Raw genomic sequence first — 20,182 nt, 5'->3', positions numbered from 1 at the left:
AGTATCCAGTGATGGGACAGGAGGAAATCTATGGGCCAGTACCCAGTGATGGACTAGGGGGAGCTCTATGGGTCAGAATCCAGTGATGGGACAGGGTGAGCTCTATGGGTCAGTATCCAGTGATGAGACAGTGGAGCTCTATGGGTCAGTATCCAGTGATGGGACAAGGGGAGCTCTATGGGTCATTATCCAGTGATGGGACAGGGGAGCTCTATGGGTCAGTATCCAGTGATGGGACAGGGGATCTCTATGGGTCAGAATCCAGTGATGGGACAGGGGTGGCTCTATGGGCCATTATCCAGTGATGGGACAGGGGAGCTCTATGGGTCAGTATCCAGTGATGGGACAGGGGGAGCTCTATGGGTCAGTATCCAGTGATGGGACAGGGGGAACTCTATGCGTCAATATCCAGTGATGGGACAAAGGAAATTTTCTGCGTCTGTGTCCTGTGATGGGACAAGGGAAAATCTATGTGTCAGTATCCGGTGATGGGACAAGGGGAAATCTGTGGGTCAGTATCCAGTTATGGGTCAGGGGGAGCTCTATAGTTCAGTACCCAGTGATGGGACAGTGGAGCTCTATGGGTCAGTATCCAGTGATGGGACAGGGGGATCTTTATGGGTCTGTATCCAATGATCGGTAAGGGGGACATCTATTGGTACAGTATCCAGTGATCGGTCAGGGGGAAATCTATGGGTCAGTATCCAGTGATGGGACAGGTGGAGCTCGATGGGTCAGTATTCAGTGATGGGACAGAGGGAACTCTATGGGCCAGTATCAAGTGATGGGGCAGGGGGAATTCTGTGGGTCAGTATCCAGTGATGGGACAGGGGGATCTCTGTGCATCAGTATCCAGTGATGGGACAGGGGGAACTCTATGCGCCAGTATCCAGTGATGGGACTGTGGATATTCTATGGGACATTATCCAGTGATGGGACATGAGGAACTCTATGGGTCAGTAATTAGTGATGGAATAGGGGGAGCTCTATTGGTCAGTATCCAGTAATGAGACAGGAGGAACTCTATGGGTCAGAACCCAGTGATGGGACAGGGGGAGCTCTATGGGTCAGTATCCAGTGATGGGACAAGGGGAAGTCTATGGGTCAGTATCCAGTGATGGGACAGGCGGAGCTCGATGGGTCAGTATCCAGTGATGGGACAGAGGGAACTCTATGGGTCAGTATCCAGTGATGGGGCAGAGGGAACTCTATGGGTCAGTATCCAGTGATGGGGCAGGGGGAATTCTGTGTGCCAGTATCCAGTGATGGGACAGGTGGAGCTCTATGGGTCAGTATCCAGTGATGGGACAGCGGGAACTCTATGGGTCAGTACACTGTGATGGGACAGGGGTAGCTCTTTGGGTCAGTATCCACTGATTGGACAGGGTCAAATCAACGGGTCAGTACCAGTGATGGGACAGGGGGATCTTTATGGATCAGTATCCAGTGATCGGTAAGGGGGACATCTATTGGTACAGTATCCAGTGATCGGTCAGGGGGAAATCTATGGGTCAGTATCCAGTGATGGAACGGGCGGAGCTCGATGGGTCAGTATCCACTGATGGGACGAAGGGAACTCTATGGGTCAGTATCCAGTGATGGGGCAGGAGGAATTCTGTGGGTCAGTATCCAGTGATGGGACAGGGGAAACTCTATGGATCAGTATCCAGTGATGGGACAGAGGGAACTCGATGGGTCAGCATCCAGTGATGGGACAGGAGGAAATTGGCGGATCTGTACCCAGTGATGGGATAGGGGGAATTCTATGTGTCAGTATCCAGTGATGGGACAGGGGGAGCTCTATGGGTCAGTATCCAGGATCGGACAAGGGGAAATCTACGGGTCAGTACCAGTGATGGGACAGGGGGAACTCTATGGGTAAGTGTCCAGTGATGGGACAGGGGGAACTCTATGCGTCAGTATCCAATGATGGGACAGGTGGATCTCTATGCATCAGTATCCAGTGATGGGACAGGGGGAACTCTATGGGTCAGTATCCATTGAAGCGACAGGAGGAAATCTACTGGTCAGTTCCCAGTGATAGAATAGGGGCAACTCTATGGGTCAGTATCCAGTGATGGGACAGGCGGAAATCTATGGCTCAGTACCCAGTGATGGACTAGGAGGAGCTCTATGGGTCAGACTCCAGTGATAGGACAGCGGGAGCTCTATAGGTCATTTATCCAGTGATGGGACAGGGGAGCTCTATGGGTCAGTATCCAGTGATGGGACAGGAGGAGCTCTATGGGTCAGTATCCAGTGATGGGACACGGGGATCTCTGTGATTCAGTATCTAGTGATGGGACAGGGGGAACTCTATGGGTCAGTTTTCAGTGATGGGTCAGGAGGAACTCTACGGGGCAGTACCCAGTGATGGGACAGGGGGAGCTCTATGGGTCAGTATCCAGTGATGGGACAGCGGGAGCTCTATGGGTCAGTATCCAGTGATGGGACAGAGTGATTCCAATAGGTCAGTAAACAGTAATGGGATAGGGGGAGCTCTATGAGTCAATATCCAGTGATGGGATAGGCGGAACGCTGTGGTTCAGTATCCAGTGATGCGACAGGAGGAACTTGATGGGTCAGTCTCCAGTGATGGGACAGGTAGAACTCTACGGGTCAGTACCCAGTGTGGGGCAGGGGGAACTCTGAAGTTCAATATCCAGTGATGGCATAGGGGAAACTCTATGAGTCAGTATCCAGTGATTGGACAGGGGGAAATCAACGGGTCAGTATCAGGGATGGGACAGGGGGAGCTCTATGGGTCAGTATCCAGGATCGGACAAGGGGAAATCTACGGGTCAGTACCAGTGATGGGACAGGGGGAACTCTATGGGTCAGTGTCCAGTGATAGAATAGGGGCAACTCTATGGGTCAGTATCCAGTGATGGGACAGGCGGAAATCTATGGCTCAGTACCCAGTGATGGACTAGGAGGAGCTCTATGGGTCAGAATCCAGTGATGGGACAGGGGGAGCTCTATAGGTCATTTATCCAGTGATGGGACAGGGGAGCTCTATGGGTCAGTATCCAGTGATGGGACAGGAGGAGCTCTATGGGTCAGTATCCAGTGATGGGACAGGGGGATCTCTGTGATTCAGTATCTAGTGATGGGACAGGGGGAACTCTATGTGTCAGTTTTCAGTGATGGGTCAGCAGGAACTCTACGGGGCAGTACCCAGTGATGGGACAGGGGGAGCTCTATGGGTCAGTATCCAGTGATGGGACAGAGTGATTCCAATAGGTCAGTAAACAGTAATGGGATAGGGGGAACTCTATGAGTCAATATCCAGTGATGGGATAGGGGGAACGCTGTGGTTCAGTATCCAGTGATGCGACAGGAGGGACTTGATGGGTCAGTCTCCAGTGATGGGACAGGTAGAACTCTACGGGTCAGTACCCAGTGTGGGGCAGGGGGAACTCTGAAGTTCAATATCCAGTGATGGCACAGGGGAAACTCTATGAGTCAGTATCCAGTGATTGGACAGAGGGAACTCTATGGGTCAGTATCCAGTGATGGGGCAGGGGGATCTCTGTGGGTCAGTATCCAACGTTGGGCCAGGATGAACTCTATGGGTCATTACCCAGTGATGGGACAGTGGGAACTCTATGGGTCAGTACCCAGCGATGGGACAGGGGGAGCTCTATGGGTCAGTATCCAGTGGTGGGACAGGCGGAGCTCTACGGGTCTGTTTCCAGTGATGGGACAGGGGGAACTCTCTGGGTCAGTATCTGTCAGTGAAGAGCCAGGGGGATCTCTATGAGTCAGTATCCAGTGATGGGACAGGGGGAACTCTCTGGGTCAGTATCCAGGATCGGACAAGGGGAAATCTACGGGTCAGTACCAGGGATGGGACAGGGGGAGCTATATGGGTCAGTATCCAGTGACGGGACAGGGGGAACTCTTTGTGTCAGTATCCAGTGATGGGACAGCGGAAGCTCTATGGGTCAGTATCCAGTGATGGGACAGGAGGAACTCTTTGGGTCAGTATCCGGTGATAGGACAGGAGGAAATCGACGGGTCAGTATCCAGTGATGGGACAGGCGGAAATCTATGGCTCAGTACCCAGTGATGGACTAGGAGGAGCTCTATGGGTCAGACTCCAGTGATAGGACAGGGGGAGCTCTATAGGTCATTTATCCAGTGATGGGACAGGGGAGCTCTATGGGTCAGTATCCAGTGATGGGACAGGAGGAGCTCTATGGGTCAGTATCCAGTGATGGGACACGGGGATCTCTGTGATTCAGTATCTAGTGATGGGACAGGGGGAACTCTATGGGTCAGTTTTCAGTGATGGGTCAGGAGGAACTCTACGGGGCAGTACCCAGTGATGGGACAGGGGGAGCTCTATGGGTCAGTATCCAGTGATGGGACAGCGGGAGCTCTATGGGTCAGTATCCAGTGATGGGACAGAGTGATTCCAATAGGTCAGTAAACAGTAATGGGATAGGGGGAACTCTATGAGTCAATATCCAGTGATGGGATAGGGGGAACGCTGTGGTTCAGTATCCAGTGATGCGACAGGAGGAACTTGATGGGTCAGTCTCCAGTGATGGGACAGGTAGAACTCTACGGGTCAGTACCCAGTGTGGGGCAGGGGGAACTCTGAAGTTCAATATCCAGTGATGGCACAGGGGAAACTCTATGAGTCAGTATCCAGTGATTGGACAGGGGGAAATCAACGGGTCAGTATCAGTGATGGGACAGGGGGAGCTCTATGGGTCAGTATCCAGGATCGGACAAGGGGAAATCTACGGGTCAGTACCAGTGATTGGACAGGGGGAACTCTATGGGTCAGTGTCCAGTGATGGGACAGGGGGAACTCTATGCGTCAGTATCCAGTGATAGAATAGGGGCAACTCTATGGGTCAGTATCCAGTGATGGGACAGGCGGAAATCTATGGCTCAGTACCCAGTGATGGACTAGGAGGAGCTCTATGGGTCAGAATCCAGTGATGGGACAGGGGGAGCTCTATAGGTCATTTATCCAGTGATGGGACAGGGGAGCTCTATGGGTCAGTATCCAGTGATGGGACAGGAGGAGCTCTATGGGTCAGTATCCAGTGATGGGACAGGGGGATCTCTGTGATTCAGTATCTAGTGATGGGACAGGGGGAACTCTATGGGTCAGTTTTCAGTGATGGGTCAGCAGGAACTCTACGGGGCAGTACCCAGTGATGGGACAGGGGGAGCTCTATGGGTCAGTATCCAGTGATGGGACAGAGTGATTCCAATAGGTCAGTAAACAGTAATGGGATAGGGGGAACTCTATGAGTCAATATCCAGTGATGGGATAGGGGTAACGCTGTGGTTCAGTATCCAGTGATGCGACAGGAGGAACTTGATGGGTCAGTCTCCAGTGATGGGACAGGTAGAACTCTACGGGTCAGTACCCAGTGTGGGGCAGGGGGAACTCTGAAGTTCAATATCCAGTGATGGCACAGGGGAAACTCTATGAGTCAGTATCCAGTGATTGGACAGAGGGAACTCTATGGGTCAGTATCCAGTGATGGGGCAGGGGGATCTCTGTGGGTCAGTATCCAACGTTGGGCCAGGATGAACTCTATGGGTCATTACCCAGTGATGGGACAGTGGGAACTCTATGGGTCAGTACCCAGCGATGGGACAGGGGGAGCTCTATGGGTCAGTATCCAGTGGTGGGACAGGCGGAGCTCTACGGGTCTGTTTCCAGTGATGGGACAGGGGGAACTCTCTGGGTCAGTATCTGTCAGTGAAGAGCCAGGGGGATCTCTATGAGTCAGTATCCAGTGATGGGACAGGGGGAACTCTCTGGGTCAGTATCCAGGATCGGACAAGGGGAAATCTACGGGTCAGTACCAGGGATGGGACAGTGGGAGCTATATGGGTCAGTATCCAGTGACGGGACAGGGGGAACTCTTTGTGTCAGTATCCAGTGATGGGACAGCGGAAGCTCTATGGGTCAGTATCCAGTGATGGGACAGGAGGAACTCTTTGGGTCAGTATCCGGTGATAGGACAGGAGGAAATCTACGGGTCAGTATCCAGTGATGGGACAGGGGGAACTCTATGGGTCAGTATCCAGTGATGGGACAGGGGGAACTCTATGCGTCAGGATCCAGTGATGGGACAGGGGGATCTCTATGCATCAGTATGCAGTGATGGGACAGGGGGAACTCTATGGATCAGTATCCATTGAAGCGACAGAAGGAAATCTACTGGTCAGTTCCCAGTGATGGGACAGGTGGAGCTCTATGGGTCAGTATACATTGATGGGACAGGGAGATCTTTATGGGTCAGTATCCACTGATCGGTAAGGGGGACATCTATTGGTACAGTATCCAGTGATCGGTCAGGGGGAATTCTATGGGCCAGTATCCAGTGATGGGACAGGCGGAGCCCGTTGGGTCAGTATCCAGTGATGGGACAGGCGGAGCTCGATGGGTCAGTATCCAGTGATGGGACAGAGGGAACTCTATGGGTCAGTATCCAGTGATGGGGCAGGGGGAATTCTGTGGGTCAGTATCCAGTGATGGGACAGGGGAAACTCTATGGATCAGTATCCATTGAAGCGACAGGAGGAAATCTACTGGTCAGTTCCCAGTGATGGGACAGGCGGAGCTCAATGGGTCAGTATCGAGTGATGGGACTGGGGGAGCTCTATGTGTCAGTATCCAGTGATAGAATAGGGGCAACTCTATGGGTCAGAATCCAGTGATGGGACAGGAGGAAATCTATGGGTCAGTACCCAGTGATGGACTAGGGGGTGCTCTATGGGTCAGAATCCAGTGATGGGACAGGGTGAGCTCTATGGGTCAGTATCCAGTGATGGGACAGGGGAGCTCTATGGGTCAGTATCCAGTGATGGGACAAGGGGAGCTCGATGGGTCATTATCCAGTGATGGGACAGGGGAGCTCTATGGGTCAGAATACAGTGATGGGACAGGGGTGGCTCTATGGGTCATTATCCATTGATGGGACAGGGGGATCTCTATGCGTCAATATCCAGTGATGGGACAGAGGAAATTCTATGCGTCTGTATGCTGTGATGGGACAAGGGAAAATCTATGTGTCAGTATCTGGTGATGGGACAAGGGGAAATCTGTGGGTCAGTATCCAGTTATGGGTCAGGGGGAGCTCTATAGTTCAGTACCCAGTGATGGGACAGTGGAGCTCTATGGGTCAGTATCCAGTGATGGGACAGGCGGAACTTTATGGGTCTGTATCCAGTGATCGGTAAGGGGGGCATCTATTGGTACAGTATCCAGTGATCGGTCAGGGGGAAATCTATGGGTCAGTATCCAGTGATGGGACAGGCGGAGCTCGATGGGTGAGTATCCAGTGATGGGACAGAGGGAACTCTATGGGCCAGTATCAAGTGATGGGGCAGGGGGAATTCTGTGGGTCAGTATCCAGTGATGGGACAGGGGAAACTCTATGGATCAGTATCCAGTGATGGGACAGGAGGAAATTGGCGGATCTGTCCCCAGTGATCGGATATTGGCAATTCTATGTGCCAGTATCCAGTGATGGGACAGGTGGAGCTCTATGGTCAGTATCCAGTGGTGGGACAGCGGGAACTCTATGGGTCAGTACACTGTGATGGGACAGGGGTAGCTCGATGGGTCAGTATCCACTGATTGCACAGGGGGAAATCAACATATCAGTACCAGTGATGGGACAGGGTGAGCTCTATGGGTCAGTATCCAGGATCGGACAAGGGGAAATCTACGGGTCAGTACCAGTGATGGGACAGGCGGAGCTCACTGAGTCAATATCGAGTGATGAGACTGGGGGAGCTCTATGTGTCAGTATCCAGTGATGGGACAGGGGTAATTTTATGCGTCAGTATCCAGTGATGGGACAGGGGGAGCTCTATGCGTCAGTATCCATTGATGCGACAGGGGGAACTCTATGCGCCAGTATCCAGTGAAAGGACAGTGGGAACTCTATGGGTCAGTATCCAGTGATGGGACAGGTGAATCTATGGGTCAGTAATTAGTGATGGAATAGGGGGAGCTTCTTGGGTCAGTATCCAGTGATGGGACTGTGGATATTCTATGGGACATTATCCAGTGATGGGACATGAGGAACTCTATGGGTCAGTATCCAGTGATGGGAGAGGGCGAGCTCTATGGGTCAGTATCCAGTAATGAGACAGGAGGAACTCTATGGGTCAGAACCCAGTGATGGGACAGGGGGAGCTCTATGGGTCAGTATCCAGTGATGGGACAAGGTGAAGTCTATGGGTCAGTATCCAGTGATGGGACAGGCGGTGCTCGATGGGTCAGTATTCAGTGATGGGACAGAGGGAACTCTATGGGTCAGTATCCAGTGATGGGGCAGGGGGAATTCTGTGGGTCAGTATCCAGTGATGCGATAGGGGAAACTCTATGGAGCAGTATCCAGTGATGGGACAGGTGGAGCTCTATGGGTCAGTATCCAGTGATGGGACAGCGGGAACTCTATGGGTCAGTACACTGTGATGGGACAGGGGTAGCTCTATGGGTCAGTATCCACTGATTGGACAGGGTGAAATCAACGGGTCAGTACCAGTGATGGGACAGGGGGATCTTTATGGATCAGTATCCAGTGATCGGTAAGGGGGACATCTATTGGTACAGTATCCAGTGATCGGTCAGGGGGAAATCTATGGGTCAGTATCCAGTGATGGAACGGGCGGAGCTCGATGGGTCAGTATCCACTGATGGGACAGAGGGAACTCTATGGGTCAGTATCCAGTGATGGGGAAGGAGGAATTCTGTGGGTCAGTATCCAATGATGGGACAGGGGAATCTCTATGGATCAGTATCCAGTGATGGGACAGAGGGAACTCGATGGGTCAGTAGCCAGTGATGGGACAGGAGGAAATTGGCGGATCTGTACCCAGTGATGGGTTAGGGGGAATTCTATGTGTCAGTATCCAGTGATGGGACAGGGTGGGCTCTATGGGTCAGTACACTGTGATGGGACAGGGCTAGCTCTATGGGTCAGTATTCACTGATTGGACAGGGGGAAATCAACGGGTCAGTATCAGTGATGGGAGAGGAGGAGCTCTATGGGTCAGTATCCAGGATCGGACAAGGGGAAATCTACGGGTCAGTACCAGTGATGGGACAGGGGGAACTCTATGGGTCAGTGTCCAGTGATGGGACAGGGGGAACTCTATGCGTCAGTATCCAGTGATGGGACAGGTGGATCTCTATGCATCAGTATCCAGTGTTGGGACAGGGGGAACTCTCTGGGTCAGTATCCATTGAAGCGACAGGAGGAAATCTACTGGTCAGTTCCCAGTGATGGGACAGGCGGAGCTCAATGGGTCAGTATCGAGTGATGGGACTGGGGGAGCTCTATGTGTCAGTATCCAGTGATAGAATAGGGCCAACTCTATGGGTCAGTATCCAGTGATGGGACAGGAGGAAATCTATGGGTCAGTACCCACTGATGGACTAGGAGGAGCTCTATGGGTCAGTATCCAGTGATGGGACAGGAGGAGCTCTATGGGTCAGCATCCAGTGATGGGACAGGAGGAACACTATGGGTCGGTATCCAGTGATGAGACAGGGGGAACTCTATGGGTCAGTATCCAGTGATGGGACACGGGAGCTCTCTGAATCAGTATCTGTCAGTGATGCGCCAGGGGGAACTCTATGGGTCAGTACACTGTGATGGGACAGGGATAGCTCTGTGGGTCAGTATCCACTGAATGGATCGGGAGAAATCAGCGGGTCAGTACCAGTGATGGGACAGGCAGAGCTATATGGGTCAGTATGCATTGATGGGACAGGGGGATCTTTATGGGTCAGTATCCACTGATCGGTAAGGGGGACATCTATTGGTACAGTGTCCAGTGATCGGTCAGGGGGAATTCTATGGGTCAGTACCCAGTGATGGGACAGGGGGAACTGTCTGGGTCAGTATCTGTCAGTGAAGAGCCAGGGGGATCTCTATGAGTCAATATCCAGTGATGGGACAGGGGGAACTCTATGAGTCAGTATCCAGTGATGGGACAGGGGGAACTCTATGGGTCAGTATCCAGTGATGGGACCGACGGAGCTCGATGGGTCAGTATCCACTGATTGGATAGGGGGAAATCAGCAGGTCAGTACCAGTGATGGGACAGGGGGAGCTCTATGGGTCAGTATCCAGGATCGGACAAGGGGAAATCTACGGGTCAGTACCAAGGATGGGACAGGGGGAGCTATATGGGTCAGTATCCAGTGACGGTACAGGGGGAACCCTTTATGTCAGTATCCAGTGATGGGACAGCTGGAGCTCTATGGGTCAGTATCCAGTGATGGGACAGGCAGAGCTCTATGGGTCTGGATCCAGTGATGGGACAGGGGGAACTCTCTGAGTCAGTATCTGTCAGTGATGCGCCAGGGGGCTCTCTATGGGTCAATACACTGTGATGGGACAGGGATAGCTCTGTGGGTCAGTACCAGTGATGGGACAGGCAGAGCTATATGGGTCAGTATCCAATAATGGGACAGGGGGATCTTTATGGGTCAGTGTCCACTGATCGGTAAGGGGGACATCTATTGGTACAGTGTCCAGTGATCGGTCAGGGGGAATTCTATGGTTCAGTATCCAGTGATGGGACATGCGGAGCTCGATGGGTCAGTATCCAGTGATGGGACAGGCGGAGCTCGATGGGTCAGTATCCAGTGATGGGGCAGGGGGAATTCTGTGGGTCAGTATCCAGTGATGGGACAGGGGAAACTCTATGGATCAGTATCCATTGAAGACGACAGGAGGAAATCTACTGGTCAGTTCCCAGTGATGGGACAGGCGGAGCTCATTGGGTCAGTATCGAGTGATGGGACTGGTGGAGCTCTATGTGTCAGTATCCAGTGATAGAATAGGGGCAACTCTATGGGTCAGTATCCAGTGATGGGATAGGAGGAAATCTATGGGTCAGTACCCAGTGATGGACTAGGGGGAGCTCTATGGGTCAGAATCCAGTGATGGGACAGGGTGAGCTCTATGGGTCAGTATCAGTGATGGGACAGGGGAGCTCTATGAGTCAGTATCCAGTGATGGGACAAGGGGAGCTCTATGGGTCATTATCCAGTGATGGGACAGGGGAGCTCTATGGGTCAGTATCCAGTGATGGGACAGGGGAGCTCTATGGGTCAGAATCCAGTGATGGGACAGGGGTGGCTCTATGGGTCATTATCCAGTGATGGGACAGGGGAGCTCTATGGGTCAGTATCCAGTGATGGGACAGGGGGAGCTCTATGGGTCAGCAGCCAGTGATGGGACAGGAGCAATACTATGGGTCAGTATCCAGTGATGGGACAGGGGGGACTCTATGGGTCAGTATCCAGTGATGGACTAGGGGGAGCTCTATGGGTCAGAATCCAGTGATGGGACAGGGTGAGCTCTATGGGTCAGTATCCAGTGATGGGGCAGGAGAGCTCTATGGGTCAGTATCCAGTGATGGGACAAGGGGAGCTCTATGGGTCATTATCCAGTGATGGGACAGGGGAGCTCTATGGGTCAGTATCCAGTGATGGGACAGGGGAGCTCTATGGGTCAGAATCCAGTGATGGGACAGGGGGGAGGCTCTATGGGTCATTATCCAGTGATGGGACAGGGGAGCTCTATGGGTCAGTATCCAGTAATGGGACAGGGGGAGCTCTATGGGTCAGCATCCAGTGATGGGACAGGAGCAATACTATGGGCCAGTATCCAGTGATGGGACAGGGGTGAACTCTATGGGTCAGTATCCAGTGATGGGACAGGGGGAACTCTATGCGTCAATATCCAGTGATGGGACAGAGAAAATTCTATGCGTCTGTATCCTGTGATGGGACAAGGGAAAATCTATGTGTCAGTATCCGGTGATGGGACGAGGGGAAATCTGTGGGTCAGTATCCAGTTATGGGTCAGGGGGAGCTCTATGGGTCAGTATCCAGTGATGGGACAGGGGGATCTTTATGGGTCTGTATCCAGTGATCGGTAAGGGGGACATCTATTGGTACAGTATCCAGTGATCGGTCAGGGGGAAATCTATGGGTCAGTATCCAGTGATGGGACAGGCGGAGCTCGATGGGTCAGTATCCAGTGATGAGGCAGGGGGAATTCTGTGGGTCAGTATCCTGTGATGGGACAGGGGGATCTCTGTGCATCAGTATCCATTGAAGCGACAGGAGGAAATCTACTGGTCAGTTACCAGTGATGGTTACAGGCGGAGCTCTATGGGTCAGTATCCAATGATGGGACAGGGGAATGTTTATTGGTCTGTATCCAGTGATCGGTCAGGGGGAAATCTATGTGTCAGTATCCAGTGATGGGACAGGCGGAGCTCGATGGGTCAGTATCCAGTGATGGGACAGAGGGAACTCTGTGGGCCAGTATCAAGTGATGGGGCAGGGGGAATTCTGTGGGTCAGTATCCAGTGATGGGACAGTGGAAACTCTTATGGATCAGTATTCAGTGATGGGACAAGAGGAAATTGGCGGATCTGTACCCAGTGATGGGATATTAGCAATTCTATGTGCCAGTATCCAGTGATGGGACAGGTGGAGCTCTATGGTCAGTATCCAGTGATGGGACAGCGGGAACTCTATGGGTCAGTACACTGTGATGGGACAGGGGTAGCTCGATGGGTCAGTATCCACTGATTGGACAGGGGGAAATCAACATGTCAGTACCAGTGATGGGACAGGGGGAGCTCTATGGGTCAGTATCCAGGATCGGACAAGGGGAAATCTACTTGCCAATACCAGTGATGGGACAGGCGGAGCTCACTGAGTCAATATCGAGTGATGAGACTGGGGGAGCTCTATGTGTCAGTATCCAGTGATGGGACAGGGGTAATTTTATGCGTCAGTATCCAGTGATGGGACAGGGGGAACTCTATGCGTCAGTATCCATTGATGCGACAGGGGGAACTCTATGCGCCAGTATCCAGTGAAAGGACAGTGGGAACTCTATGGGTCAGTATCCAGTGATGGGACAGGTGAACTCTATGGGTCAGTAATTAGTGATGGAATAGGGGGAGCTTCTTGGGTCAGTATCCAGTGATGGGACTGTGGATATTCTATGGGATATTATCCAGTGATGGGACATGAGGAACTCTATGGGTCAGTATCCAGTGATGGGAGAGGGCGAGCTCTATGGGTCAGTATCCAGTAATGAGACAGGAGGAACTCTATGGGTCAGAATCCAGTGATGGGACAGGGGGAGCTCTATGGGTCAGTATCCAGTGATGGGACAAGGGGAAGTCTATGGGTCAGTATCCAGTGATGGGACAGGCGGAGCTCGATGGGTCAGTATCCAGTGATGGGACAGAGGGAACTCTATGGGTCAGTATCCAGTGATGGGGCATGGGGAATTCTGTGGGTCAGTATCCAGTGATGCGATAGGGGAAACTCTATGGATCAGTATCCAGTGATGGGACAGAGGGAACTCGATGGTTCAGTATCCTGTGATGGGACAGGAGGAAATTGGCGGATCTGCACCCAGTGATGGGATAGGGGGAATTCTATGTGCCAGTATCCAGTGATGGGACAGGTGGAGCTCTATGGGTCGGTATCCAGTGATGGGACAGGGGAGCTATATTGGTCAGAATCCAGTGATGGGACAGGGGGGGGCTCTATGGGTCATTATCCAGTGATTGGACAGGGGAGCTCTATGGGTCAGTATCCAGTGATGGGACAGGGGGAGCTCTATGGGTCAGCATCCAGTGATGGGACAGGAGCAATACTATGGGCCAGTATCCAGTGATGGGACAGGGGGAACTCTATGGGTCAGTATCCAGTGATGGGACAGGGGGAACTCTATGCGTCAATATCCAATGATGGGACAGAGGAAATTCTATGCATCTGTATCCTGTGATGGGACAAGGGAAAATCTATGTGTCAGTATCCGGTGATGGGACGAGGGGAAATCTGTGGGTCAGTATCCAGTGATGGGACAGGGGCATCTCTGTGCATCAGTATCCAGTGATGGGACAGGGGGAACTCTATGGATCAGTATCCATTGAAGCGACAGGAGGAAATCTACTGGTCAGTTACCAGTGATGGTTACAGGAGGAGCTCTATGGGTCAGTATCCAGTGATGGGACAGGGGGATCTTTATTGGTCTGTATCCAGTGACCGGTAAGGGGGACATCTATTGGTACAGTATCCAGTGATCGGTCAGGGGGAAATCTATGTGTCAGTATCCAGTGATGGGACAGGCGGAGCTCGATGGGTCAGTATCCAGTGATGGGACCGAGGGAACTCTATGGGTCAGTATCCAGTGATGAGGCAGGGGGAATTCTGTGGGTCAGTATCCAGTGATGGGACAGGGGGATCTCTGTGCATCAGTATCCACTGATGGGACAGGGGGAACTCTATGGATCAGTATCCATTGAAGCGACAGGAGGAAATCTACTGGTCAGTTACCAGTGATGGTTACAGGCGGAGCTCTATGGGTCAGTATCCAGTGATGGGACAGGGGGATCTTTATTGGTCTGTATCCAGTGATCGGCAAGGGGGACATCTATTGGTGCAGTATCCAGTGATCGGTCAGGGGGAAATCTATGGGTCAGTATCCAGTGATGGGACAGGCGGAGCTCGATGGGTCAGTATCCAGTGATGGGACAGAGGGAACTCTATGGGCCAGTATCAAGTGATGGGGCAGGGGGAATTCTGTGGGTCAGTATCCAGTGATGGGACAGTGGAAACTCTTATGGATCAGTATTCAGTGATGGGACAAGAGGAAATTGGCGGATCTGTACCCAGTGATGGGATATTAGCAATTCTATGTGCCAGTATCCAGTGATGGGACAGGTGGAGCTCTATGGTCAGTATCCAGTGATGGGACAGCGGGAACTCTATGGGTCAGTACACTGTGATGGGACAGGGGTAGCTCGATGGGTCAGTATCCACTGATTGGACAGGGGAAAATCAACATGTCAGTACCAGTGATGCGACAGGGGGAGCTCTATGGGTCAGTATCCAGGATCGGACAAGGGGAAATCTACTTGCCAATACCAGTGATGGGACAGGCGGAGCTCACTGAGTCAATATCGAGTGATGAGACTGGGGGAGCTCTATGTGTCAGTATCCAGTGATGGGACAGGGGTAATTTTATGCGTCAGTATCCAGTGATGGGACAGGGGGAACTCTATGCGTCAGTATCCATTGATGCGACAGGGGGAACTCTATGCGCCAGTATCCAGTGAAAGGACAGTGGGAACTCTATGGGTCAGTATCCAGTGATGGGACAGGTGAACTCTATGGGTCAGTAATTAGTGATGGAATAGGGGGAGCTTCTTGGGTCAGTATCCAGTGATGGGACTGTGGATATTCTATGGGATATTATCCAGTGATGGGACATGAGGAACTCTATGGGTCAGTATCCAGTGATGGGAGAGGGCGAGCTCTATGGGTCAGTATCCAGTAATGAGACAGGAGGAACTCTATGGGTCAGAATCCAGTGATGGGACAGGGGGAGCTCTATGGGTCAGTATCCAGTGATGGGACAAGGGGAAGTCTATGGGTCAGTATCCAGTGATGGGACAGGCGGAGCTCGATGGGTCAGTATCCAGTGATGGGACAGAGGGAACTCTATGGGTCAGTATCCAGTGATGGGGCAGGGGGAATTCTGTGGGTCAGTATCCAGTGATGCGATAGGGGAAACTCTATGGATCAGTATCCAGTGATGGGACAGAGGGAACTCGATGGTTCAGTATCCTGTGATGGGACAGGAGGAAATTGGCGGATCTGCACCCAGTGATGGGATAGGGGGAATTCTATGTGCCAGTATCCAGTGATGGGACAGGTGGAGCTCTATGGGTCAGTATCCAGTGATGGGACAGGGGAGCTATATTGGTCAGAATCCAGTGATGGGACAGGGGGGGGCTCTATGGGTCATTATCCAGTGATTGGACAGGGGAGCTCTATGGGTCAGTATCCAGTGATGGGACAGGGGGAGCTCTATGGGTCAGCATCCAGTGATGGGACAGGAGCAATACTATGGGCCAGTATCCAGTGATGGGACAGGGGGAACTCTATGGGTCAGTATCCAGTGATGGGACAGGGGGAACTCTATGCGTCAATATCCAATGATGGGACAGAGGAAATTCTATGCATCTGTATCCTGTGATGGGACAAGGGAAAATCTATGTGTCAGTATCCGGTGATGGGACGAGGGGAAATCTGTGGGTCAGTATCCAGTGATGGGACAGGGGGATCTCTGTGCATCAGTATCCAGTGATGGGACAGGGGGAACTCTATGGATCAGTATCCATTGAAGCGACAGGAGGAAATCTACTGGTCAGTTACCAGTGATGGTTACAGGCGGAGCTCTATGGGTCAGTATCCAGTGATGGGACAGGGGGATCTTTATTGGTCTGTATCCAGTGACCGGTAAGGGGGACATCTATTGGTACAGTATCCAGTGATCGGTCAGGGGGAAATCTATGTGTCAGTATCCAGTGATGGGACAGGCGGAGCTCGATGGGTCAGTATCCAGTGATGGGACTGAGGGAACTCTATGGGTCAGTATCCAGTGATGAGGCAGGGGGAATTCTGTGGGTCAGTATCCAGTGATGGGACAGGGGGATCTCTGTGCATCAGTATCCACTGATGGGACAGGGGGAACTCTATGGATCAGTATCCATTGAAGCGACAGGAGGAAATCTACTGGTCAGTTACCAGTGATGGTTACAGGCGGAGCTCTATGGGTCAGTATCCAGTGATGGGACAGGGGGATCTTTATTGGTCTGTATCCAGTGATCGGCAAGGGGGACATCTATTGGTGCAGTATCCAGTGATCGGTCAGGGGGAAATCTATGGGTCAGTATCCAGTGATGGGACAGGCGGAGCTCGATGGGTCAGTATCCAGTGATGGGACAGAGGGAACTCTATGGGCCAGTATCAAGTGATGGGGCAGGGGGAATTCTGTGGGTCAGTATCCAGTGATGGGACAGTGGAAACTCTTATGGATCAGTATTCAGTGATGGGACAAGAGGAAATTGGCGGATCTGTACCCAGTGATGGGATATTAGCAATTCTATGTGCCAGTATCCAGTGATGGGACAGGTGGAGCTCTATGGTCAGTATCCAGTGATGGGACAGCGGGAACTCTATGGGTCAGTACACTGTGATGGGACAGGGGTAGCTCGATGGGTCAGTATCCACTGATTGGACAGGGGGAAATCAACATGTCAGTACCAGTGATGGGACAGTGGGAGCTCTATGGGTCAGTATCCAGGATCGGACAAGGGGAAATCTACTTGTCAATACCAGTGATGGGACAGGCGGAGCTCACTGAGTCAATATCGAGTGATGAGACTGGGGGAGCTCTATGTGTCAGTATCCAGTGATGGGACAGGGGGAACTCTATGCGTCAGTATCCATTGATGCGACAGGGGGAACTCTATGCGCCAGTATCCAGTGAAAGGACAGTGGGAACTCTATGGGTCAGTATCCAGTGATGGGACAGGTGAACTCTATGGGTCAGTAATTAGTGATGGAATAGGGGGAGCTTCTTGGGTCAGTATCCAGTGATGGGACTGTGGATATTCTATGGGACATTATCCAGTGATGGGACATGAGGAACTCTATGGGTCAGTATCCAATGATGGGAGAGGGCGAGCTCTATGGGTCAGTATCCAGTAATGAGACAGGAGGAACTCTATGGGTCAGCACCCAGTGATGGGACAGGGGGAGCTCTATGGGTCAGTATCCAGTGATGGGACAAGGGGAAGTCTATGGGTCAGTATCCAGTGATGGGACGGGCGGAGCTCGATGGGTCAGTATCCAGTGATGGGACAGAGGGAACTCTATGGGTCAGTATCCAGTGATGGGGCAGGGGGAATTCTGTGGGTCAGTATCCAGTGATGCGATAGGGGAAACTCTATGGATCAGTATCCAGTAATGGGACAGAGGGAACTCGATGGTTCAGTATCCTGTGATGGGACAGGAGGAAATTGGCGGATCTGTACCCAGTGATGGGATAGGGGGAATTCTATGTGCCAGTATCCAGTGATGGCACAGGGGAAACTCTATGAGTCAGTATCCAGTGATTGGACAGAGGGAACTCTATGGGTCAGTATCCAGTGATGGGGCAGGGGGATCTCTGTGGGTCAGTATCCAACGTTGGGCCAGGATGAACTCTATGGGTCATTACCCAGTGATGGGACAGTGGGAACTCTATGGGTCAGTACCCAGCGATGGGACAGGGGGAGCTCTATGGGTCAGTATCCAGTGGTGGGACAGGCGGAGCTCTACGGGTCTGTTTCCAGTGATGGGACAGGGGGAACTCTCTGGGTCAGTATCTGTCAGTGAAGAGCCAGGGGGATCTCTATGAGTCAGTATCCAGTGATGGGACAGGGGGAACTCTCTGGGTCAGTATCCAGGATCGGACAAGGGGAAATCTACGGGTCAGTACCAGGGATGGGACAGTGGGAGCTATATGGGTCAGTATCCAGTGACGGGACAGGGGGAACTCTTTGTGTCAGTATCCAGTGATGGGACAGCGGAAGCTCTATGGGTCAGTATCCAGTGATGGGACAGGAGGAACTCTTTGGGTCAGTATCCGGTGATAGGACAGGAGGAAATCTACGGGTCAGTATCCAGTGATGGGACAGGGGGAACTCTATGGGTCAGTATCCAGTGATGGGACAGGGGGAACTCTATGCGTCAGGATCCAGTAATGGGACAGGGGGATCTCTATGCATCAGTATGCAGTGATGGGACAGGGGGAACTCTATGGATCAGTATCCATTGAAGCGACAGAAGGAAATCTACTGGTCAGTTCCCAGTGATGGGACAGGTGGAGCTCTATGGGTCAGTATACATTGATGGGACAGGGAGATCTTTATGGGTCAGTATCCACTGATCGGTAAGGGGGACATCTATTGGTACAGTATCCAGTGATCGGTCAGGGGGAATTCTATGGGTCAGTATCCAGTGATGGGACAGGCGGAGCCCGTTGGGTCAGTATCCAGTGATGGGACAGGCGGAGCTCGATGGGTCAGTATCCAGTGATGGGACAGAGGGAACTCTATGGGTCAGTATCCAGTGATGGGGCAGGGGGAATTCTGTGGGTCAGTATCCAGTGATGGGACAGGGGAAACTCTATGGATCAGTATCCATTGAAGCGACAGGAGGAAATCTACTGGTCAGTTCCCAGTGATGGGACAGGCGGAGCTCAATGGGTCAGTATCGAGTGATGGGACTGGGGGAGCTCTATGTGTCAGTATCCAGTGATAGAATAGGGGCAACTCTATGGGTCAGAATCCAGTGATGGGACAGGAGGAAATCTATGGGTCAGTACCCAGTGATGGACTAGGGGGTGCTCTATGGGTCAGAATCCAGTGATGGGACAGGGTGAGCTCTATGGGTCAGTATCCAGTGATGGGACAGGGGAGCTCTATGGGTCAGTATCCAGTGATGGGACAAGGGGAGCTCTATGGGTCATTATCCAGTGATGGGACAGGGGAGCTCTATGGGTCAGAATACAGTGATGGGACAGGGGTGGCTCTATGGGTCATTATCCAGTGATGGGACAGGGGGATCTCTATGCGTCAATATCCAGTGATGGGACAGAGGAAATTCTATGCGTCTGTATGCTGTGATGGGACAAGGGAAAATCTATGTGTCAGTATCTGGTGATGGGACAAGGGGAAATCTGTGGGTCAGTATCCAGTTATGGGTCAGGGGGAGCTCTATAGTTCAGTACCCAGTGATGGGACAGTGGAGCTCTATGGGTCAGTATCCAGTGATGGGACAGGCGGAACTTTATGGGTCTGTATCCAGTGATCGGTAAGGGGGGCATCTATTGGTACAGTATCCAGTGATCGGTCAGGGGGAAATCTATGGGTCAGTATCCAGTGATGGGACAGGCGGAGCTCGATGGGTGAGTATCCAGTGATGGGACAGAGGGAACTCTATGGGCCAGTATCAAGTGATGGGGCAGGGGGAATTCTGTGGGTCAGTATCCAGTGATGGGACAGGGGAAACTCTATGGATCAGTATCCAGTGATGGGACAGGAGGAAATTGGCGGATCTGTCCCCAGTGATCGGATATTGGCAATTCTATGTGCCAGTATCCAGTGATGGGACAGGTGGAGCTCTATGGTCAGTATCCAGTGGTGGGACAGCGGGAACTCTATGGGTCAGTACACTGTGATGGGACAGGGGTAGCTCGATGGGTCAGTATCCACTGATTGCACAGGGGGAAATCAACATATCAGTACCAGT

The 20,182-nt window shown here is 52.2% G+C and overlaps 1 protein-coding gene across 3 annotated transcripts in view; it reads left to right on the top strand.

Moving 5' to 3' along the window:
- LOC139229547 (transcription factor COE3-like) overlaps window positions 1-20,182 on the top strand; it is a 729,200-nt gene that overhangs the window by 73,827 nt on the left and 635,191 nt on the right. The gene's annotated exons all lie outside the window — the stretch shown is intronic.

Source organism: Pristiophorus japonicus, chromosome 2 (assembly GCF_044704955.1).
Source record: "Pristiophorus japonicus isolate sPriJap1 chromosome 2, sPriJap1.hap1, whole genome shotgun sequence".
Taxonomy (NCBI): Eukaryota; Metazoa; Chordata; class Chondrichthyes; family Pristiophoridae; genus Pristiophorus; species Pristiophorus japonicus.
Note: the sequence above shows the minus strand (reverse complement) of the source record. Positions and strands in the feature narration are given on the sequence as shown.